The sequence below is a fragment of the Tachypleus tridentatus genome, chromosome 6 (assembly GCF_004210375.1).
Source record: "Tachypleus tridentatus isolate NWPU-2018 chromosome 6, ASM421037v1, whole genome shotgun sequence".
Lineage (NCBI taxonomy): Eukaryota > Metazoa > Arthropoda > Merostomata > Xiphosura > Limulidae > Tachypleus > Tachypleus tridentatus.
The window spans coordinates 3819124-3846471 of NC_134830.1; the positions used below are offsets into that span (position 1 = coordinate 3819124).

The window sequence follows — 27348 nt, forward strand, 5'->3', positions numbered from 1 at the left end:
AAGTGATACATGTTGGAATTTGTATGTATTGTGACAACCATGTTTGTTCAGTGAATTTTGGTTAATAAAAGTATATCGTAGGATAATAGTCGAGTATTCATTAGGCCTAGGTCCAATTTTGGCTCCATTTCAATCATTTCACACCTACAAATAATGTCCAATAAAAGAATAATGTATATTCTACATAATTATAAACCAATGGAAAAGGAATGCAACATGAGCCCCATGTGCATGGTTGTGGGTCAAAGTATGGATGCCATGACCTTTCACATCATCACTGTTAAGGTGGTATGGTATTATGTATTTGATATCAGAGTTGTCAACTATTCATTTTACCCTACAATGTTGATTTAGTTGTGTAACAGTTCATGGTAAATACTATGATAAATACAGAGATACTGAAAACATACAAACTGTATATATGCATTTTGCAGGTTCTACAGAATACATAAACACAGTTTGCACAGTGAGCAAATATTTTCCTTTTCTCATGGACATTGCCTTGCACTACATCTTGTCAGAGTCTTGAGACAGACTGATATTGTAAACTCACTGAAATTATAAATGTTACAAACACTTTTGTAACATATACTTTGTCTTTGTACAACAGGCTTTTACTAAAATCTTCCTAATTTTGGTGTAGAGATGATGTCAATTTGAAATTTTAGTCAACCTTCTTTCTCCAATACAAGATGAAGTCCAACAAAATGACCCTTTTCACATTTTGTTGGGTCAACTGGTGAAAGTGTACCTCAATGTTGATCTTCTTCAACTGTAAGCTACTGAACTTCAGGGAGTGTGTATATCTTGATGTTTTCAGATATCTTGTGATTTTTGGTTGTTCATCAACCACCCAGTTAAAGGGAGCATCACATATCAAGTTTAGTTTAGTGCAAACACTAAAGCAGACACTGGTCAAGTATTTTATCTTTGGATACAGATTTTCTCATTGGATTTCAAAAACTTGTGTGGATTTGACAAAAGAAATGGAAGTAATCCAAAATTTGGTGGTCACTCTTCATGGAAGTAATCTAAAATTTGGTGGTCACTCTTCACTGCTGGCAACTGAAGTACAGATTCACTCTTGTTACAGACTACTGAATTTTCTTCCTTATTGTAAACATATTTCCTTTTGATTGACACTGTTTATAAACTCTTATGTCGCGTGTTCTCGAATTTGTTTTTAGAGCAAAACCACACCGAGCTTTGCACCAAGTTTACAGTATAGAATCAAACCCCAGGTTTTAGTGGTATAAAACCATAAACTTACCACTTTTCACTGGAGGGGACAAAAATAAGCCAAGACAAGCACAATAACAGTAATAATTCAGAATGGCAATTTTAAATTGTTTTTGTTAGAGCAATGTCTATTGAACTACCTGCAGTATCCACCACAGGGAAATGAACCTTGAATTTTAAAGTGGTAAGTCTATAACCTTATTACTTGTCCACCAGGGGAACCATATTTTTGGAAGGTGTTTAATCATGATACTTGAGCACCATTTTGATGGCCACATGAATTGGATAAGCAAATGTTATTAGTTGTGTTGCAGACAAAGCAGAACAAAACAAAATATCCCCATTAATATGTCTCAAACATTAATTTAACACGTTTATCCTTTTTTCTATATACAAATAAGCATAGTGTTCTAAAAATGTGAGTGGGGATCCTACATGTTGGTCAGTCAGTGCATCTTTAATGGACACACAAGATTTTTGATGGTGAGCAACAATTTAGATGACCAGTTTGGAGCTCAGTTTTAACACGTGGCAAAATAATAAAACCATTCTTTAATATTAAAAACACCTACACAGTTTTGCAAAAACAAAGAAACACATTCAACAAGCATAGTTCACTTACAATTTGTTATACAGCCTCTATCAATATAAAGTCTCCATCAATTTAAATGAAAACCATTTCAGAAAACTGAACAATTTGCATAATAATTCTCAAACATATTAACATTTCAAAGAACAATAACAATTATTGAGAATATATTTCTGTTAATAGATGCATGTCCATAAATTATCATTTCTTCCTGTCTGTATTTGGTGATACCTATAAATTATTTTTCCACTTTAACCTCTCCTTTAAGATGTTAATACTGAAGTCTGCAATAATAATAGACAATTCTTTGTTAATTATAAAAAAACAAAACTCATCCAGACAAATACAGACTTGATTCTTACAACAATTTGGAATATATTATTATTAAATTCAATAATTTGTTTTCACAGATATATGTTTTTTGTGTACAGCACAAAATCTTTTATATTTCATTAAATAATCTTTATAACTATAAATGAAATAAAATTACCTACAATGGTTATCCACAAATGACATGTACATGAATTAATTACAAATTACATAAAATCACCTACACGAGTTAACTACAAATGACAAGTGTTTCTTGAAAGTCTACAAGTAGATACAAATGACACTTTATTGAGTGAAATTAGAAAATCATAAAAAAATCTATACACATTCTCTAAGAGCTTGATATTAAAAATTAAATGAGTGGAATACGGTACTGTAAGTCACATCTGAAAGTAAAATAACTTATATTGACGGCTACACAATCATACTCATTAACTATAATATCATTCTGACATACATATTAATGTAAAGTATCCTATCCTACATATCCCAAACAATAAACAAACAGTGAAGATACAAATATCACAAAACTTTAATAACAGAAAATAATATTGAGCTAAAAATGAACCAATGTTGAGTGTATATACATATACACAAATTACTCTGTACAAATCTTGACTAGAAATGAAAGTTATGAGATAGATTCAGTTCATTCCAACCAACTGATAGCATACACATAAAATTAACTCGTACAGAACTAAGTAACAGAATTAAAACTTTCTATCACCTGAGACTCCAACATCCAATCAAGAAATAAGTTAACAAAATGACAAGAAATGAATTCATTCTTTACAATGCTCATATCTTGCAGTATTTAACACCAATGTATATTGAAATGAAATTTAAGATTTGTGGCATTTGACAAACATCAGTAACTAAGTTGGTTAAAGTATCTAGCTGGTTAGTTGAATCACAGGTTCCAATCCTGGCCAATTTCATTTTTAACTTCTCCATACACATACATGCAAATTCAAATTTCACATTGTCAATTCTCTGTACACAAACTTACTCTCAGCAAATATACACTGATGAGGCACACTTCTAACAAAGAAACTTCAAGGAAACAAACACAATATTCACTGAGGTTTGATGTAGAAACACCAAGTTTGTACTTTTTATACATTTTTGGAATACTACAATTTTAACACTAATTATGAATAGACTAGTGCACAAAAAGATCCTAAGGACAATATTCTATATAAAATTTAACTAACGCAAATAATCTTGATTTTCTATGATTTTTAAATTTCAAACTTGTTTCCAAAAATACAGATCTGGAGTTCTATAAAACAAAAACCAGTGTTTGTGACATGGAATTTTGAGTTGTTTACTTTTACCTTTTAACATTTTTTAACAGAAAATTCTGTCAAATTCACATACAAGTGGACAGTTTAGATCAATGTGATCCAAAACCCCTTTTTATTGGTCCACTTGTCCTTGGTGTCCATAACAGTCCATTTATAGTACAATGAATTGATTTAATATGTACAATGTATACTAAATTTAGTGAGATTTAAACATCACATGATCATACAATCTCTGTTGGTAGTTATCCTAGTCCTCATCAACAGCATACAACCATACAATTTGTTGGAAGCTATCTAACTATGGGTCCTTACCAACATCATGTGACCATACAATCTGTTGGAAGTTATCTAACTATAGGTCCTCACCAACATCACATGACCATAAAATCTCTGTTGGAAGTTATTTAAATATGGGTCCTCACCAACATCAAATGACCATACAATCTGTTGGAAGTTATCCTAGTCCTCACCAACATCATGTGTCCATACAGTGTTAGAAGTTATCTAACTATAGGTCCTCGCCAACATCACGTGACCATAAAATCTCTGTTGGAAGTTATCTAGCTATGGGTCCTCACCAATATTAGTCCTGGCCTAATGATAATGGTTTATAGTAATGTTTTTAGTAACCATTTTAATGTGTGGACAAATGTTACACCATCACTGTCAGTCTGAAGAATGTTTCTCTATGATGTTTAAACCCTCACAGAGGGATGACCACCATTGTAACCACCATGGCCTGTCCTGGCATGAAACCTCTGCTTTGACCAGAGAACAATGGAAGTAATATATCAGTTGACACAGTGCAGAGCCAAACAATTGATGTACAGATAATTTGACTTTGGTCTACAACTATGATGCAAAAACATGGAAAGCAAAGAAGAGAGCCTAGCACAGTTATGGTTATCTTTGGCTCAAGAATGAGTGAAGAACATTTTCCACAGGTAACAGGACAAAGTTCAGAATGCCTGTGGGTGTGAAGGCTTTTTTTGTTTTGGTGTAATTCATTTTTTCACTACATTTTACATCTGGTTGGGGGATTCCATTATGTTTTTATAAGGTTTATTAAATCTTTGAGGGGAATGAAGCAGTAAGGCCATCTTATGTTTTTCATATAAACATTTGTACGAAAAGTATTTATAAAAAATCAGTGTATCAAATGTTTCTTATAAACACTGTCAGTTGTTTGAGTCTTGTTGTTCAAATGATATATAAAACTTTTTGTCTTAAAATGGGCATTCATTTAAGTCACTGGTTATTTAACTGTATTTAAGTTTGTCTTCTGTGATTTTGTTTCCTTCCTGGTTTTAAAACCCACTAACCTCTGCTATATTGACACTTGTGTTCATACTCCAGGGTTGCCTATTTTGTACTGATGAGTTTCATTCAACATCAACAAAGGTAGTAATATAATTTGTACAAAAATTAAATTTTACATTCAAATGACTGACATTTAATCAATTACACAGCATGGTATTAGGCAGTTGTCTACTAAATCAACTTTCCAGCTTCGATGATTAACAAAATGCGATAACAATACTACTGTTCTGTCCATGTTTAAATATTATATAATATTAACAGTTTGTTCTCAAAACTGAAATAAATTGAAATTATGAAGAGCACTTTAACAGAGTTTCTAAGTCAAGAACACATTTTATACACTCACACTATCTTAGTTACTTATCTTTACTAGGAACACAAGTTCCATGAAATATAACACTATAATAAAATTATTAAATGTCAAAAACTGTATACATATTTGGGTTTCTCTTACAATTCATTGTAAAAGTTATAATATTACAATGCATATAAAAAGAGCCATATACAAATACCAGAAACCATAATAGTTTGTAAAATTATTACATCTGATTAACTTTTGTATTCTACAAGTAAATACATAGCTTTATCTTTGTTGCAAGTTTCCCTTCATTACTTGTTCTACTGGTTTTTAAAACAAACAGGTTTGGGTATTACTAATATTGTCTTTAATACAAGAGAGAAGTAAGAATTACTTTCATATTTGTTAATCTAAGGTAACATTTACAGCCATACCAAAGTAGATAAAAGATCTAGAACATTCATTTAATTAGAATAACGGATGTTCATACACAAGCATATCTGAAGCAAACCCAGTTAACTCACCAGCAGAAATTTCAAAACCTCCAGATGAATATAAATCAAGATTTCTGAAAACAAAAGCAGGTTTATCCTACTCCCAAGGTATGTTATTATACTGTAGTTAAGATTAACTACAACAGTATGAAAACATAGTTCAAAGTGTTGCATGCACAGCTTTCAACGATTTCTAATTATTAGTCTGTTATTTCTCTGGCTACAATACATGTATATCATTTAGTTCAACTAAAAATCAAAAGGTGGACCTGAGGTAAAACAAATGATACTTTTACTCAACTTAATAGCAATGTATTGTAAAATTGGGTGATGCATTTCATAAACAAAACTAATAATGTACTGATTTTAATAATAATTTTCATCCTACAACACTGGTTGTATTACTGAAAAGAAAGGCTCAGAGATTTAACAGGCCTATTATGTTTGGAAGTACTCTTAAAACTTCCAACCCTATAATAAAATCTGCAAATAAAATACACACAAAATCACTTATGAACAGCACGATGTACCTTTCTGATTAGAGGTAGTTAAAATTGTGCAATATTTGAGCAAAAAGGTATGTTACATCTTTATTTTAAGTTTTGTAGAAAAAGTCAGTGCAAAAGCTTTATGAAAACAATCCTTGTTTACCAACAAAATCCTTTAAAAGACATACTAATATGATTTCCTATAGCTATTAAGATACAGTAATATGCTGCATTATAGCTTGTATAAAAATTTATGTACATTACAATAAAGTGATAACAAAATTAAAGTCAGTGTATTGAACGTACTGTCAGAACTTGAACAAAAAAGAAGTACACATCTTGAGCTTGTGAGCTGATAAGGTACGTTTCGTTAGTTTAACGACATTAACAGTCAAACTTACAAATTTGTAATTACCACTCACTTTCAGGTCTAGTAATTAGAATAAAATTGTAAGCTTTAAAAGCAGCACTAGATACATTTCTAGGTTTTGCTGGAATATGTGTTTTAAATGAACAGACCACCACTTAGGGTCACCCTGTGTATTCCTTTGCATAGCAAGTACCTATGAAGTGATAAGAAATAAATAAAATTTAAAATCTCACTGTAAGCAGGTTTGATTTGAATTCTGCACAAAGCTACATGAGGGCTATCTGTAAGCAGGTTTGTTTTGATTTGAATTCTGCACAAAGCTACACGAGGGTTATCTGTACTAGCTGTCCCTGATTTAGCAGTGTATGACTAGAGGGAAGGCAGCTAGTCATCACCACCCACTGCCAACGCTTTAGCTACTCTTTTAACAACAAATAGTTGGATTGATCATCACCTTATAATTACCCAACAGCTGAAAGGACAAGCATTTGAACATGCAACCCTCAGATTACAAGTCAAACAACCTAACCACCTGGCCATGCTGGGCCACACTGTAACCAGTGCAACTGATAAGCATTACCAACCCACAGAATGTTGTCTGCTGAAAGGAAACTACAGTTGAACAAAGTTGAATTATGATGAGACAACTGATCAATACATGTAGGAAAAGAAACACCCACCGTAGGCATACAATTGGATTTGAGGGACAACTAACACAGACTAAAGTGTAAACACTGAAGGAAGAAGGCCAAGAGACAGACTCACTTAGCTTTAAAAAGCATGAGCAGGCAGCAAAGAATGGGGAACAGTGGAGTACCAGAGTCACCTATCAAAGAATGGGGAACAGTGGAGTACCAGAGTCACCTATCAAAGAATGGGGAACAGTGGAGTACCAGAGTCACCTATCAAAGAATGGGGAAAAGTGGAGTACCAGAGTCACCTATCCTCAGAATTAAGGATGGTACCACTAATGATTGAGTGGACCTGAGAAAATACAACCAAGAATTCCTTAAGAGGACAGTGGTGGATGACCAGACTTCTCCAAAACTGTAAGGAGATTTCAATTCTTAAATATATCTGTTAGTTGCTAATGTACACACACATGGACATATGTACTTAGTGTAAGCTGGAGAGAATGTTCAGATTACTTACAGTCAACTATGTTAATTATAGTGCTTTATAATCTGGTAACACTAACAAAAATTACCTAAACATCTTTATGTTCATTACCAATACATAATTCTCTCATAATTCAAACACCTACGTGTATAATTGATAAAGTAATTAATTCTCTGGCTTGTGTTTCTTTATTAACAACGTAAACTGATGTACATACAAGTTAAATATCAACAGAGCCCATTTCCCCAGATTTGTGATATTACTTAAAACTGGAGAAAATATCCTCAGATGTACAAGTAAAAATAAGACGTTTCTGTGTGTACATAACATTCACCACACACCTCCAGCCACCTCACTTGATTACATTTTATCAGAAATGGTTATGTTTGAAAACACAATATATTTCTTTCTTTCAACATTACTTATAAAACAGAATTGGTTCACACACATTTCTTATATTTCCAGTTACTTTATGAACAATATTTCTTGATCCAACAGAATGTTATTGGAAACGGAATAACCCAAAAGTTGTATGTGCTGAATATGTGCGTATCTATGTAAACAAATACCAAATATATAATATTAAAAATGTACATATAAACACTAGTATACAAAGATAGTTAATAGAGAATAAACTAAGAAATAACAATTCTTTATACATGTGACAACAATGAAGGACTTTTCTCAGGGAACTAATCTATGCTGACCCCCAAGGTCAAGCTTAGCCTACCCCAGCACCACAATTGTAAGATCTTGGCACCAAAATATGTTGGCATGTACCAAGACCAGTTACTGTGCATTTATATACTCCACAACACCGAGAATCTGTACATGCGTACAATTATATTATGTACAAAATATGAATTAATAATTGTTTATGATATAACAGGATGATGTTAATACTGGATGCAAAGGTTTACACATCCAGTTCCTACAAGTAACAAGCGAGTACAGAAAAAATGCTTGTTACCTGTTCAACTATTCACTAAAATAGTAGACAAACATTCAAAACATGTACACAGCTCAAACGAGCAAACTCTCACCAATGTCGCAATGTCCAAGCTACATCCAGTAACTTCTTCACAACAAACATTCTCACACAAGTGAGTTATTTTAAAGCTTTCTCTGTCTTATTTTCTTTTTCCTATCAAATCTTAAAAATAATTATATGATCACTAGAAGATGTACATATATCCATATTCCTAAATGGAAAAAAAAACTTGCATTTAATTACTGGTCATATCTTGGCAGTGATAAAAATGTATGCAGGTAGTACAATGATACTGGCCTATAGTACAACCTTGTATTACCAAACACACTGGCTAATAGACAAACTACAGCTTACAAGACAAATTGGCAAGGCCTAATAGTATCTGAAATATCCTGTTACTTCTCTTGCTATGAATATATACAAGTACACCAATTAACTCTTTTGCAATAGGCCATGGGTCAAAGGTCATGTCATCACATTTCTTGACATCCATTCAAAATTTTATTGAACTATTATTTTAGGAATTTATGTCAATAAGTTTGGAATCGAATTGTAGATTATAATTCAAACTTTAATATTATATACAAGTTAATTTATTACTTTAAAAGTAAATACAAAATAACACATTTAAATATAGATTTTAGTGAATCATGTGGTATGTTGAATGCAGCATTGTTTAAAATTAGATGTTTGTGATGTCCAAATACCATGTCTGTAGTTTTGTATGAATTAAGAACTCAAACCACTAACATTAACAGTTTAGAATATTAAATCAGAACCTCATATCTTTTTATTTTGCCAAGATATGAACTGAATTATACACATTTTTGGAAATGGTCCCTTATATACACTTACTTCGATATATGACATGTGAATAACCAATTGATAGCTTAGAATATCCTCTAGTGGATTTTTCAGCCATTTTAATTTGTGAAAAGACTACCACATTCTTTTGAATCAAGATTTCATGAAGGTAGGTTGTGTCTTTAGTCTGCTTGAAGTTTTATATACTATTGAATCTAAATACATCCTAGTTACTAAGCTTAATAAATTATAGTATAATTCTATGGTATCAGTATAGTTATTTTTGGTTGTTCAACTGTATATATAAAACCTAGAAAAATAATTCCTTTGATATCCTTCACATGCAGAATTTTAAAAGGCTTAGCAATCCATGTCCAGCAGCAACAAAGTTTGTAATGAGAAGAGATAATTGTTTGCTTTACTTCTAGATTTATTTGTTCTGTATTTTAGGAAAAATAAGTTTAATAATTATTTCTAAATAATAATAGTTTATAAACATACATGATGTATAATAATTGAAATGACTATATATTACAAAACACTAGCCCACTAAAACACAGCCAAGACAGGGAAGACAAAAGGTCAGTTTTATATTAATGGATATGCAACATGAGTGTACGTGTACCATGACAATACACATTATGTAATGTTAGCTGGGCATGACTGAAAGGTCAAAACAATAAAAAAATAATAATAATAATTATATATTCACACACACACACACACACACACATGTAAACATATAGTATTATGAGACTTAAGCTGATTAGCCTAAACAGTTGTATTTTCATGTTATAATATGTTGTCATTGTAACATAAAAAAAAGCATAACTTAGATTTCTAACTTTTTTTCATAATGGTTCCTAGGTTGGTCAAGTGACAGACCCTACATATTTAGAGTGGAGATAATAAAATATAAAGTTTTACTGAAAGCAATACATTTGAAGTGTATTTAGGTTTTATAGATTACACAAATGATATTTTAGATGTTTGGGATGAAGAATAGTTTTTTAATCATAGCATGAAATCACTTTGCACTCAGACTAGTAACACAATAAGAATCAATATTTTCACAAAGTTTCAGTAACAAAAATTGAATGAAATTCTGATTTTGTTACAAAACACATGTAATCTTTACTAAGTTTTGTGAAGATACACATGCTGTATCAAAAGTTATAGTTCAAATACTTAATGCAAGCAAATGTATAGACAAACTTGTGTATATTATACTAAGCCTATTGTGAAATGTATAGACAAACTTGTGTATATTATACTAAGCCTATTGCGAAAGGGTTAACACACAAAATAACTTGTATGAATTATTTCTTTTTTTCAACACACTTAATATTTGAAATACCTATTTATCTAATTAAACCAACATGTTCGTATTTAGTTTAAAATGTAATACTGAATGTTAGTCCAATTATTTACAAGAAAAGTAAAAAATAATTCAAAATCGGAACAAATACACTTTCTCTACCTGACTTATGGCCTTCATGCACCATAGTTACAGCTTTTGTACCTATTTTATCAAGTGAACAAGGTGGATATTTACAGAGCACCATCAAACTACAGGGAACTTCAGAGCTACAAATTATTGTCCAGAAAATCACAGTTTCAAGGAAAAACATTAAGTAAAACTGTGCCAGGTGTTCTGTTATTACCCACTGTAGATTATTCTGTGTCCAAAGTAACTCTCTGTAGATTATTCTGTGTCCAAAGTAACTCTCTGTAGGTTATTCTGTGTCATCCAAAGTAACTCTCTGTAGATTGTTGATTTGATTGCCCATTTGTCCACTTCTGATTCCTCTTCACATGTTCTGGTTAGGAGCTGAGCCTTACATCATACTCAGCCAAAAAGCGGCTCCTGTTTGCAAGACAGCTGGTTCATTAAACTTTCAAACAGTCACTCTTCCTCGTTAGCAGTATTTGTCTTTTCCAACTCAGCCTTGCCACAAAATGACCACAACCTTTCACTTCTTATATTCACACAGTCTTCAGAGGACTAATCCTAAGTTATACAACAATCATCTTCAAAGCCAATCCTCAACAAGTGAATGTACTCCATCTTCTGCATCTTGTTTTGGCAGCATGTGACGAGGAGGCCTGGGTTCCAATCCTTTCACAAACAGTTTTGCATGACCCTCTCTTCGAGGTGAGAGATCTTTAGTGCTAGCAGTAGTCTGATCTAGTTCTTGTGTCATCAATTCAACCCTCCACGTGGGATCCGGCCTGCTGGACGGCTGCTGGACTGGCGGTTTAGGAATGTCTTGTTGATCCCAGCGTAACACGACTGTAATGTGACCTTTATTATCCATGATTTTCCATGATGGTTGTTTATCCACCAACTCAAGGCTATTGATGGCTTCACACACAATTTGAGGGATGGCTGTGATGGCTAAAGAAGTCAGAAAACATGACTGTAATAAAACAGTTAACTTTTTAATCTATCACCTGTTTGGCAGTGTAAAGAAACTTAGTTATCATAGTTCCAGAAAGACTATTACAGAACATGTTTCTTATTGTGAATGTATGTAGTTTATAGAGTGAAGATACAATGGCAATATTTTTAATTGGACATCTGTCATTGAACATAATAAAACTTTAAGGTTCACCATATTAACTCGTATACACATGGACAGTAACAGTAATTAGTAACTCGTATACACATGGACAGTAACAGTAATTAGTAACTCTACACATGGACAGTAACAGTAATTAGTAACTTCATTATACACATGGACAGTAACAGTACACATGGACAGTAACAGTAATTAGTAACTCTTATACACATGGACAGTAACAGTAATTAGTAACTGGACAGTAACAGTATACACATGGACAGTAACAGTAATTAGTAACTCGTATACACATGGACAGTAACAGTAATTAGTAACTCGTATACACATGGACAGTAACAGTAATTAGTAACTCTTATACACATGGACAGTAACAGTAATTAGTAACTCGTATACATATGGACAGTAACAGTAATTAGTAACTTCGTATACATATGGACAGTAACAGTAATTAGTAACTTCGTATACATATGGACAGTAACAGTAATTAGTAACTCGTATACATATGGACAGTAACAGTAATTAGTAACTCGTATACATATGGACAGTAACAGTAATTATTAACTCGTATACATATGGACAGTAACAGTAATTATTAACTTGTATGCATATGGACAGTAACAGTAATTATTAACTTGTATGCATATGGACAGTAACAGTAATTATTAACTTGTATGCATATGGACAGTAACAGTAATTATTAACTCGTATACATATGGACAGTAACAGTAATTATTAACTTCAGTATACATATGGATTATTCTTCCACTGTGACCAATAGATAACAAAACATCATTAAAAAACTTGTATCACAGTTCCTCTTTAATCTCTTGAAATTACCAAGATGTAGCTCAAGATATATAACTAAAGTATATTTTGCTTTAGTTCACTTTTATTAACAGATTGCATGCTAAAGTTATATAAACATTTACGTAATTTGTTTTACTGATACAGTGGCTGTTTTTAACACAGTTACACTACATTTACATGTGGACAAAACTTACATTATCCGAGACAACTTTTACTAATTAGTTTACGTTGATAATATGGTTACAAATCAATAGATGTTTATACGACATTTGCCCTTCAAACTTTCCCTTTAAAGTTATACTAAAACAATAATACATTTGTTAATTTTGAATATTCTAATAGTATTATTTTATTTGGGAAATGAACAGAATAAACTTCTGTAAAATATTACAAAATGATAAAACTCTGAGGCTAAGAACAGTAATGGTGTTTGTATTTAACCACAATGACACATTATGTACATGTGAACTAACAACCAGGTTAAACCTATAATTCAGGTATAGCTGTCCTGAATTTTCAATTAATGGCCAGTTAGAAGGCAGTTGGTCAACAGCACTACTTGCCAAAGGACTCTGTCCCCTTTGAATCAAGGAAGTGGATTTTCATACGTATAATGTACCTACAGTGACATTGTGGTGAAAATCTTAGACAATTTTATCTGCATCTGGCATCCGAGCCATTACGTTACATTTAACAGTTTGGAATAAAAACTGACAATATTACATAGTATTCAGGAATAGATTTTAAAGTTAGCTATTTACACTTATGTTATGACATAAATAGTTTAATAAAATCAAGGAAAAAAACAATGGTATTACAGAAACTTTCAGAGCCTGAATATCAAACAAAGTTAACCTACATTCACAGTGAAAACAAGTTTAGTGTATTATAGAAAGACTTGTGTTATTAAAATAATCAAGGTAACAAATACAGGAATGGAGAAAAGTATTAAAACTTATAAAATAAATTTAATATTAATAATTATTTTAGAATTGCAGTGGACAATATTATAAATTTTATTTCTGATATGTTAAAACACATCCCATGTATTAACCATTAAACTTGACACTTATCCTTCTTGTGCAAAGTTGACTTTAACACAGAGAAAACATTGTTTACTTTATAAATCTAGTTTTCACACACTTTTGATTGTTATTTTTAGTAGAGATAATTTTAAAGATTTGTTTAGGTCAGGCTTTAACAAATTTTCAGATCTAAGAGCCATCCCAAAACTTAGAAGCCAGACACAGTTGATGTAAAACAAAGTTATGGTACAAGAAACACAGTTTGACATTTAAAAACAAAGGGTTCATTATTAAAATTTATTACATACCATGTATCAAACTTCAATATGTGCAATTATTAAAATAGTAAATAACTATAACTTAGGTCAATTCTTGCAATGAACGAAATAAAAATAACCAATGACTGGGATATCGATAAGCCAAGCAGACTGTTTCAAAATAGGTGCAATATACTTATCACTATAACACTGTACAACAATAAACAAAAGGTTTTGGTGTACTTAACTCCTCTACAGTTTGTTCCAGAAAATAGGAGCTTTATTTATTTACTTTCACAGCAATGAGTGCATGATAATGATCACGTGATATCAAGAAGCACTTGATAGTATTGCCTGAACTAACTGCCTTTGGTCTCGTATGTGTCTAAACACATGCACTGACTGGTTGAATTTAGAGGAAGGAGAAAAAACAAATGGCACAAAATTAGTAATGTGTTGTCCAACCATAGAGACTCATTCGTGAAAAAACATCAAGTGGTGAACCCCATTATAGTAATGTGTTGTCCAACCACAGAGCCTCATTCGTGAAAAAAACATCAAGTGGTGAACCCCCATTAAAATATGAGAAACAAAGATCAAATTCAGGACTCAAAGAGTACAAAAAAATAATTCTGGACTTAATTAAAATAAGTATTTGTGATAAGTTGGTTAATCATACTGCGATAAATTGGTTAACCATACTGCGATAAGTTGGTTAACCATTCTGCGATAAGTTGGTTAACCATACTGCGATAAGTTGGTTAACCATACTGCGATAAGTTGGTTAACCATACTGCGATAAGTTAGTTAACCATACTGCGATAAGTTAGTTAATCATACTGCGATAAGTTAGTTAATCATAATGTTGTAAGTTAGTTAATCATAATGTTGTAAGTTAGTTAATCATAATGTTGTAAGTTAGTTAATCATAATGTTGTAAGTTAGTTAATCATAATGTTGTAAGTTATATTTTTTATATCTTAACATTTTGTTAAGTAGAAATAATTATGTTATATTGTTTAATGGTTGTGAAGTTTAAACGTTTCACGACAGTTACGACCTTGATAGAATACAATATGTAAGTGCGAGACTGTGTCACAGCTAATTAATTAGTTGAGTCAGTTTTAGTTAGTATCTGAATGTGGTCTAGTTAGCCTGTCCATCCATGATTGATGAGGAAGCTAGCCATTGAGGAAATTTTGCAAAATTTGTGTACCTTATTAGTAAATTAAGCCTACACTGGTGTTGGAATACATGTTAAAAAATTATATGTAAAGTCAGGCTTATCAGGGAATTTGGCCTATATAGAATGTTATCAAAGAATATATTAATGGATTATCTTTTCACTGAACTGGACTTTATTTTAATTGAATAACTCAAAAGTACATGTCATATGACTGATTAGATGGTCAGTTGTTCAGTTGTCTGTTGAGGAAATTCATTCATAAAAACAATATTAAGATTTTTACACCTTTTTAAAGAATTAATTAATTAATTAATGTTTTACATCACAAGTTTGCAATTTGTATTTCAAAAAGGGAACTTTTATGTAACACACATGATCATTGATTCTCGTGTTATTCATTATTATAGTGTAATTGTAAGACATTACACAACGTGAATTAGTTAAAAATTATTAAAATAATTATCTAAATTGAGAATTTAATGTTTACAAATGAGGAATATGATATTTGACAAAAATCATTAACCATTATGTATTTAATCGCTACAATGTGCTGGAGCTTACGGTGAATGATTTGTTACTTACATTAACCCTGTCGAACTGAAGTGATAAATTAGAGGGAAGACAAGCAAGCTAATAACAACTGAAAACTCTTGAGCTGCCTTTTGCTAATGAACAGTGGTACTGACCATCAGATTAAAATGCTCCCACAGCTGAAAGGGTGAGCATGTTTGGCAATAGGTCTTGGTCCTGTGATCTACATATTGTGAATCAAGCACCCAAACCACAGGAAGGCTTATGATGAAAAAGAAATAAATGTATTGTTTATCTACTTAGAGTTACAGATGCTTCATGAACATTAATGACCTTAAGTCTGCCAAACTATCACTTACTTTTTACAAGTGTATTGTGATGAATCAGAAGAGATTTATGAAATATATATTAATTAGGTAATAAGATACACCAAAAGAACAACGAATGTTTTAAGATCTTATATGATACGTTTTACTGAACAAAGATACCCAACCATATACACTATAAAGTGATTGTAAACGCATTCTGTAAAAAAGTTCAAGATGTTGTCACCATTATGAACTTATACCTGAAGCAAGCAGTACCAACTACAGACATAAAATCTAACAACTGGTTTTTGAACTTACAGTTATGTTTCAACTTAAGGTTATTTCTAAAAAAAATAGTACCTCTTACTTCTCATACAAGCGTTACCTGCTCGCTTAATGTTTCCATGCTTGGAGGGAACCATCGCTCACCAGGACGGAGGAGGATGAACACTGTGTCCTTGTCTACAGTTTTGAAATAATTTTCATCTTCAACCTCTGTTCCATCATTCTCCAGCACCACTCTAAGCTTGGAGGGGGTGCTGTAACCCAACTTTTCTCCACCTACAAAATGATCATGGGACTCACTCAGACACATTATTATTCTGATCATGTGGCTCACTCAGACACATTATTACTCTGGTCATGTGGCTCACTCAGACACATTATTACTCTGGTCATGTGGCTCACTCCAGACACATTATTACTCTGGTCATGTGGCTCACTCAGACACATTATTACTCTGGTCATGTGGCTCACTCAGACACATTATTACTCTGGTCATGTGGCTCACTCAGACACATTATTACTCTGGTCATGTGGCTCACTCAGACACATTATTACTCTGGTCATGTGGCTCACTCAGACACATTATTACTCTGGTCATGTGGCTCACTCAGACACATTATTACTCTGGTCATGTGGCTCACTCAGACACATTATTACTCTGGTCATGTGGCTCACTCAGACACATTATTACTCTGGTCATGTGGCTCACTCAGACACATTATTACTCTGGTCATGTGGCTCACTCAGACACATTATTACTCTGGTCATGTGGCTCACTCAGACACATTATTACTCTGGTCATGTGGCTCACTCAGACACATTATTACTCTGGTCATGTGGCTCACTCAGACACATTATTACTCTGGTCATGTGGCTCACTCAGACACATTATTACTCTGGTCATGTGGCTCACTCAGACACATTATTACTCTGGTCATGTGGCTCACTCAGACACATTATTACTCTGGTCATGTGGCTCACTCAGACACATTATTACTCTGGTCATGTGGCTCACTCAGACACATTATTACTCTGGTCATGTGGCTCACTCAGACACATTATTACTCTGGTCATGTGGCTCACTCAGACACATTATTACTCTGGTCATGTGGCTCACTCAGACACATTATTACTCTGGTCATGTGGCTCACTCAGACACATTATTACTCTGGTCATGTGGCTCACTCAGACACATTATTACTCTGGTCATGTGGCTCACTCAGACACATTATTACTCTGGTCATGTGGCTCACTCAGACACATTATTACTCTGGTCATGTGGCTCACTCAGACACATTATTACTCTGGTCATGTGGCTCACTCAGACACATTATTACTCTGGTCATGTGGCTCACTCAGACACATTATTACTCTGGTCATGTGGCTCACTCAGACACATTATTACTCTGGTCATGTGGCTCACTCAGACACATTATTACTCTGGTCATGTGGCTCACTCAGACACATTATTACTCTGGTCATGTGGCTCACTCAGACACATTATTACTCTGGTCATGTGGCTCACTCAGACACATTATTACTCTGGTCATGTGGCTCACTCAGACACATTATTATTCTGGTCATGTGGCTCACTCAGACACATTATTATTCTGGTCATGTGGCTCACTCCAGACACATTATTATTCTGGTCATGTGGCTCACTCAGACACATTATTATTCTGGTCATGTGGCTCACTCAGACACATTATTATTCTGGTCATGTGGCTCACTCAGACACATTATTATTCTGGTCATGTGGCTCACTCAGACACATTATTATTCTGGTCATGTGGCTCACTCAGACACATTATTATACTGGTCATGTGGCTCACTCAGACACATTATTATTCTGGTCATGTGGCTCACTCAGACACATTATTATTCTGGTCATGTGGCTCACTCAGACATTATTATTCTGGTCATGTGGCTCACTCAGACACATTATTCTGGTCATGTGGCTCACTCAGACACATTATTCTGGTCATGTGGCTCACTCAGACACATTATTCTGGTCATGTGGCTCACTCAGACACATTATTATTCTGGTCATGTGGCTCACTCAGATACATTATTATTCTGGTCATGTGGCTCACTCAGATACATTATTATTCTGGTCATGTGGCTCACTCAGACACATTATTATTCTGGTCATGTGGCTCACTCAGACATTATTATTCTGGTCATGTGGCTCACTCAGACATTATTATTCTGGTCATGTGGCTCACTCAGACACATTATTATTCTGGTCATGTGGCTCACTCAGACACATTATTATTCTGGTCATGTGACTCACTCAGACACATTATTATTCTGGTCATGTGGCTCACTGAGACACATTATTATTTTTTAAAAATTGAAAATACATCTTTTTGAGCTTCAATACTCAATTACAATAAAACTGCTTATAATAGGACAGAATTGTCTGACTTTAAACTAGATGGAAGGAGCCACATTGCTGGTTAGCAATCTAGAACCATAAATCCTAGAATCCCCAAGACAAGTAATTTGAAAAACCTGTCCATCTTTCAGAGGGTGTCCATTATATGAAAGAACAGAAGGTATGTGACTAACACACAAATAATAGTTTGCTTCTTCAAAATGCAAATTATGCAATGTATTTATTACATTATATTATATTATATTACAAATTTAAATCATAAATATGGGAACTTTCCAATGCTTTTGAGCTAAACAGAACCTGTCTACCAACTCAGTGCATTTACAGACTTACAATATTTATTTTCTTGCCATCAAAACTGTTAACAGACCAACCATCCTACTAAAACCTCAGCTATAAGATTGGTTTCCATCTGAAAGTGCATATTTAAGACCCAGTAGCAATAGTCGCTCATTCAACAAACTAATTATGTTCTATGATCTAGTGTTACAAAATGTTTGTCTGCTGTGTTTCACAACTACATCGTGCTAACCTTGTCCTTGCCCGATAATCAGCTTGTGAATAAATTTTAAACTGAAGTACATCAGCAGACAACTACATTGTGCTAACCTTGTCCATGCCTGATAATCAGCTTGTGAATAAATTTTAAACTGAAGTACATCAGCAGACAACTACATTGTGCTAACCTTGTCATTGCCTGATAATCAGCTTGTGAATAAATTTTAAACTGAAGTACATCAGCAGACAACTACATCGTGCTAACCTTGTCCATGCCTGATAATCAGCTTGTGAATAAATTTTAAACTGAAGTACATTGTGCTAACCTTGTCAGTGCCTGATAATCAGCTTGTGAACAAATTTTAAACTGAAGTACATCAGCAGACAACTACATCGTGCTAACCTTGTCCGTGCCTGATAATCAGCTTGTGAACAAATTTTAAACTGATATACATCAAAAGAAAAAAAGATAAAAACTGCCCAAGGTATAGTTTTTCTTTAATTCATACAATTGCAGATTGTTAAACTGAGTTGCACATCCTACAGTAATATGTGTAGTACAGTTCTTCTGTTGACTCAGGTTTGGAGATTCACAAATACCAACACTTCAAATGTATACAAACACATCATTCTGATGAAGGAGTGAATTTTGTTGTTCACTGTGTTTTAATTAGTATACATAAAGCTACTTTTATTTTACACCATATTTACTACAGTCAACACAACATTCTCTGGATCATAATAAAACTGGAGACAATCATGACCTCCTTACATGAGTGAACAGAAGCTGTTGTGACACAGGATGTCTGCATGGAGGGTTCTTACTTCAGAGAAGTCCACAAACACACACCATACAAACTAAAACTTCGAGCACCAGAATTAATACAAACAAAACAAATCAATAAATTATTTAAATAGTTTTATGTCTTCATTACATTGTACTAAAATCTACACAAAGAACATAGGAAATAATCTGGAAAATATACCAAACATACAAAACTCAATTCACAATGGTACACACACATCCTCATAAGTTATAAAATATTTTCTGTAAATGAAGAACTAAGTGAAAAGCAACTGCAGGAGACAACTTTTCTCAACTGAAAACCAGGAAACACGTACTTTGTTTCATCACCCACTTAATCATAAATAAATTATATACACTGGGTGTATGTTTGACAAATAGTAAAAGAAAAGATAGTAGCTACTGGAGACCAGTGAAACTGGACATTTCTTATCAGTGGAATGCTTCAAAGGTCAGTCCTTGTACTTACATTAATGATAATAAGATGGGGATAACCTTTGTTGAATATTCTGGTACTTAAAGATGATAAAATGTCACAGAATGACTTATATTAAGTGTTAAGTTGGACATGTTCAATATTTGGAAGTTTTCCTTTAATTATACTGAAGTGAAAGGTTATACATTTGAGTTAGCATAGTTTGATTTGGTGTAGATGTGAATCCTTTCAATAACGAACTACAGAAAAATGTCTTGGCAGAGTAGTGGATATGACACTCAAAGCCATTATCACCATGCTCTGTTGAACAAAACAAAGTTGAAACAGGTAGCAACTGTCTTGTTCAGAGTGTAGTGAAACTTTAGAGGAAAGACTTGAAATAATCTGATAAAGTAGCTCCAGTGAGTACAAAGTTTCAAAACACTTCAGGTCACCAATCTCCACTGTTAATATTACAGTTAGTATAACTTTACAATATATTTATTAATATACTGATTGCAAGTGAAAGAAGCCAGTTATCTCCATTAAAGTTACAAGTCACAACTTGTAAAAATGCATCTCAGAATAGCTGGTATGGGTATTTACACATATTGAAAGAAGCCAGTTATCTCCATTCAAATTACAAGTCACAACTTGTAAAAATGCATCTCAGAATTACTTGTATGGGTATATACACTTATTGAAAGAAACCAGTTATCTCCATTCAAATTACAAGTCACAACCTGTAAAAATGTATCTCAGAATGGCTTGTATGGGTATTTACACTTCTTGAAAGAAGCCAGTTATCTCCATTCAAATTACAAGTCACAACTTGTAAAAATGCATCTCAGAATAGCTGGTATGGGTATTTACACTTATTGAAAGAAGCCAGTTATCTCCATTAAAGTTGCAAGTCACAACTTGTAAAAATGCATCTCAGAATAGCTGGTATGGGTATTTACACTTATTGAAAGAAACCAGTTATCTCCATTCAAATTACAAGTCACAACTTGTAAAAATGCATCTCAGAATAACTTGTATGGGTATTTTCACTTATTGAAAGAAACCAGTTATCTCCATTCAAATTACAAGTCCGAACTTGTAAAAATGCATCTCAGAATAGCTGGTATGGGTATTTACACTTATTGAAAGAAGCCAGTTATCTCCATTCAAATTACAAGTCACAACTTGTAAAAATGCATCTCAGAATAACTTGTATGGGTATTTACACTTATTGAAAGAAACCAGTTATCTCCATTCAAATTACAAGTCACAACTTGTAAAAATGTATCTCAGAATAGCTGGAATGGGTATTAACACTTTTACTGATAAGCAGAGAACAACGTTTCCACCTTATGAATAAAAGTATTAATACCCACACAAGCCGTTCTGAGATACATTTTACTTTCAAGTGGGTTTCTCATCATCAAGGAGTCACAACTTGCTAGGATTACCCAGTTGTGGTTTTACCTTAGACAGTACACTGGTTTACCAGTAAGGGTTCACAGGATGGCTGCTGGGAAGGTTATGATCTTTTAATTTTTATTAGGAAAATAAAAGGATGAGGTGATCTTATGAAGTTTGAGATATTATGAAGTAAATATGAAGGATAAAGGTCTTTGATTCTACTGTGTGGTATTCAGAACACAAGATAACACTGTCTTATGAAATGAGTTAGAAATAGTCAATTTTGGAGGACAATATTATATAAGTGTTTAAGACTCGAACTAATGACTTCCTGGAAAATTAAATTTGGGTTTAAATTTTGTACTTTTCTTGAGGTTCAGGGTTGACAAACAAAACAAACCTTGTGGAACCAAATGTTCGGTTTATAGGCATGAAACTTACATCTGTCAAGCTAGATATATGAAACAGAACCTTTTAATCTTAAGAGTTCTCAAAGTTTGCACAAAAATGACATTTAGTGGAGTAATAGATTCTTTAAGTAAAAAACACATGATTAATTACAGCTTGCTTAATATTAAAAGATCACAGTACACCAAACATAAAGGTACTAACCTTTAGTTCTAAGATCTGAGAGGGAATGTGCTACAACTGCTTTCCTTGTTTCTCTATTACAGCTCCATACTTTGTATGGAAGCTGTCTCAGTTCCTGGAAAAAAAAAAAAAGATACAAGTCTCCATATCACCATGTATACATCAAAATGTATTGAATTAGCTTCATAATTCCATTAAAGTAAAAACCTAAAGGAAAGTTATACTGAGGTTATTCTCTAAGGTGGATTACGCTAGTTTTTGGTTGGTTGTTTGATGTTCATTCGCTCAAAGTCACTAAGTTATGTGCACCAAACAGCTGGTAAAAAAGTAAAAATTACTAAAATACATAACAAATCACTTTAAAACAAAACAAAACAAAATTTTTTAATTAAAATCTTAAGAGTGAAAAAGGCCAATGACCTTAAAAAGTTTAAATCACAACTGAGGTGGACAGTGTTGCCATCACCAATGACACTGTCCAATGTCAAGAGTGAATCCATGGTAAAAATATGTCTAAAAGGGTATTGTCACTCATTGTTGTAACAATGGCACAACAGTAAAATGTGGGTTATTGTGACTTGAGTGTTGCACATGTACTGCATAGCTTCTATGTGATCCAGGGCAAGAGAAATGGCATACAGTTCAACAGTGAATACAGAAACTGAAGAGGGGATTCTGTGTGCAGCCACTGAACCAAATCTAACCATGGCAGATCCCACAGTCACCTGATTTTGAAACGATATAAATAGAAACTGAAGGATGGTTCAAAAGATGTTTGGCAATTTGAAGACAGTACTTCCAATTGGGAGTATCTGCTGTCTTCAGATGACTCAAAGAAAGGTCACACATGGACATGGTAATAAGCCATGGTGAGATGGACTGACCAATGAATTCAGCAATGTTATCGAATGACAGACCCAACTCATCTAACTGCGCCTGGATACGAAGTCCCACTGAGGAAGGAAAACACAACTCCAGATGGGATGCTGTGGTAAGGATAAATGTTTGGAAGCATACAGTAATGACAGCTGCAAATGGCAGAAGTATAGAGGATGTTCGTAAGACTCAGTGTATAAACTTGGACTGGAAAGGTGTAGAAGGCTACTGATGGTGAATAGGGTCTAACATTTTCAAGGCAAAGGTCCTGGCAGGGCCATAGGTCAGAGATCCATAATCTAGGTTTGATCAAATGAAGGCACAATAGATTTTTAGTATAGAACATCGATCCACTACCCAAGAGATGAAAGAGAGAGCACAGGGAATGTTCAGTGCCCTTAAACACCTGACACATAACTACTTGATGTGTGAAATAAAGGTCAGCTCATGGTCAAAATAAGCTCCAAGAACTTTACCTCAGGGCCCATGGGAAGCACAACTTCTCAAGACTAAGCTGTAGGTAGCAGAAGTGCATGCAAACAGTTTTAGTGTGAGAAAAGGTAAAACAATTTGCTGTGGTCCACTTTAGTAAACAGCTGAAGGCAGTCTGTAGCTACCATTCAATAAATCTCAAGCCACTGATGGCATTAATCTTTATAATGAAAAGTTTGATGCTCAAGACAGCCCTAAGGGAAAGAACAGGAAGTGTCGAACCCACACGGACTTGGAATTGTCGGTTCACTTACAGTTCCAGTGATTTATCCACCACGATGTGATGGTTCTCTTCCTCTTTACATAGTTTAACATATTCAATACAGCTAAAAATACCCAACAGTTTAATTTTTCTTTATTCCATAGAATCTTTTCAACAGGTATTGATACTAACCCTCCCACATTTTTATTTGAAATAATGGACTAGAGGGAAGACAGCTAATCCAAACACCACCCACTACCAGATTTAGGGTTACTGTTATAAACCTTCAAAGCTGTAAAAATGAGCACCTTTTAAGGTAGCTCTTGTGACCCACATGTTACAAGTTATTAAACAAACTTACCAGCTCTTCACTTAAAGTAAACAAGACAAAACAATGATCAAAATACCAACCTCTAACATTAATCACTAATAACAAGGACCTAGACCAAATCAACTCCACTAATAGTAACTATTTTGTTACCTTCCACTCATCCACCCATCAACCCACTTATAGCCTTTTCCCAATATGGTTTTCTTAGCTTATTTTTGTGTGGCATCTTATAAAAGCCTTTGGATAACTGAAGATCTGTCAGCAGAAGGAAACGTTTTACTAATTGTACAGCATACTACAAGGTGTTCGGAAAGTCACCGTGCAGTTTTGTAATCATATTTTATTCAGACTATTTCAAGCCAGCAATTGATAGCGGTGTTTAGAAACAATATAAGAAGGATCCAAGCCTGTATTGATGTCAACGGGGGTCACTTTCAGCATTATTTATAATTGTCATTCATATTTACCTCCTGTATTCTATATTGAAGCATGTCTGTTAATAAATATATAAGTGCACAGCGACTTTCCGAACACCCTGTACATTTCAACAAGACATTGATCTATCTTCTTCAGGTGTACTGACACATCTAGTATGTTCTACCATAATGAATCATTTCCTTATACTTATAAGTTGTTATTTGTCTATCTACTATTACATTAGTATAACTTGCTTCCTTATTCAAGTCTTTTGAATAGTTAAGTATACCACAAATACACCCTTTTCACAATTTTAGTTACAAGAACAACCTAGAAAAAAGTTAACAGATAAATGACACAAGACATTCCTTTAATGAATACATACTAGCTTTCGTTTACTGGGTCATATTTCACTAATGCCTCTGTAAAGCTTTTCTATCACTATTAAAATAAATATGATCACAAACTCCAAATAAAAAATATTTTAATGTACCTGATGTTTCTTCTCATGGGTCAAAAATACAAAATGATTAAGACTCTGTAGAACAATTTGAGGAAGTTTATATTTTCTTTATTGCAAAATAAACAAATAAATATAATACAAACATGTTTACACATGAATATACAGTTTATTGTATAAATTTGAATTTAGGGAAGATAATCTTTACATCTGTTTATGACTTTGTTGGCAGTGTCTCCTTATATTTTCATTCTAAATAATAATTACTTCTTTCTAAAACTAATTTCACAAGGTATTTCAATCAACAGTTCAAGTGTTGAAACATGCTCAACTATAGTTTTTGTGTAAAGTGCTCAATATCGGTGACATTCTTCAAATCATTCCTGTTGGTAGCAACCGATTTCAGGAACATCTTTGAGCACTATGTATATTCTGCTTCATATGTCACATTTTCAGTGGTACAAGTTTCATCACAACCTCTATATTTTGAATATAATTGTTTGATATTATAATTATTATCTCATACACGACTGATACAAAAACCAACACTTCCTTCTGATCAGAAATCATGTCATAAAAACAAAAACTCAAATCACCAGGTACATTAAAATAGTTTTTTTATCCAGAGTTTGTAAGTGATTTCTAGCCTCCTGTGTGCACTTACACATCTGAATTAAATAATAGTTTTCTTTATTACATCCTCCAGAACTGCTCCAATAAAAGAATAAAGTCCAACTAACTGGCCTAAAATTTCCATGGCAACTCTTATCTTTAAAAACCAGAATGACATATTCAAGACTCCAATCCTACAACACTTGTCCACTCTTCTAACGCACTAAAATAAGACATTCTTAAACATATCTGATTTTTGACCTTGTCCAAAATCCCGAGGTAAACCTTGGCTGGCTATGATGCTTTACCTACTTATAATCTTTAAGTGTTCCACTGATCACCCATGTATTAACATCTGCATAATTCACCTCAATTCTAATATTTTCCATAGAGTGCCCTGGAGCAGGAATATTACAAATATTTTCTCTTGTAAAAACAGAACATAAATTTAAAAGCTCAACTATATTTAAACTATTATTAGCATCCTTTAGGTGTCAAACTCCCCATTCTAATATTTGTCTTTCCATAAAAATACAACAAATCATACTTGTTAGTTTTGACAGCATCAACCAGCTGTTCCTCACAAGTTATAATCACTAGGCTTGCAATACTTTGGTAAATATTTCATCCTGTCTACCAACTGAAAGTTCTTAAAGTTATGATACTTATCCTCATATTCACTGATGGAGACAAGAGTGGCTGAATGGGTTTAAGCCCCTGCATTCTTATGTCCCCAAAGTGCCCTTCTTTCTTGGTCATAAACAATCTTTAACAACTATTAAAAGATACAAGTGATACCACACCTGGTTTGGTGCAAGTTAACAAGAAGATACAAGTGATAGCACACCTGGTTTGGTGCAAGTTAACAAGAAGATACAAGTGATAGCACACCTGGTTTGGTGCAAGTTAACAAGAAGATACAAGTGATACCACACCTGGTTTGGTGTAAGTTAACAACAAGTTACAAGTGATACCACACCTGGTTTGGTGTAAGTTAACAACAAGTTACAAGTGATACCACACCTGGTTTGGTGCAAGTTAACAAGAAGATACAAGTGATAGCACACCTGGTTTGGTGCAAGTTAACAAGAAGATACAAGTGATAGCACACCAGGTTTGGTGCAAGTTAACAAGAAGATACAAGTGATACCACACCTGGTTTGGTATAAGTTAACAACAAGATACAAGTGATACCACACTTGGTTTAGTGTAAGTCAACAAGATGAAAGATTTAGCATTGAAATGACTTGCAGGCCTTTATAGTAAATCAACTCTGATGTACTATTAATTGACTATTTAGACTGTAAAAATATTTATAAGACCAACTGAATAGAACAAAATCAGAATGATGCATTTACTCTGGACACCAGAGGCAATCCCCAGTCCTCCATAGTCTCCTCTTTATTTTTATCAAACACCAACCTAATTATGCAATTAACACTATTCCCTAAATAACATCTATTTCTTTTACAATCATACCCTTGTTTGTTTTTTGTTTTGTTTTGAATTTCACA

General features: G+C 33.5%; 1 long non-coding RNA gene across 1 annotated transcript; it reads right to left on the bottom strand.

Annotated features, from left to right (window-relative positions):
- Positions 1-1773: 1773 nt before the first annotated feature.
- On the bottom strand, positions 1774-23157 carry LOC143251854 (uncharacterized). Its single transcript, XR_013028670.1, has 2 exons — positions 22466-23157; positions 1774-2112 (listed from the first exon to the last, which is right to left on the bottom strand). It is a non-coding gene; the product is annotated as an uncharacterized LOC143251854 (long non-coding RNA).
- Positions 23158-27348: the final 4191 nt, after the last annotated feature.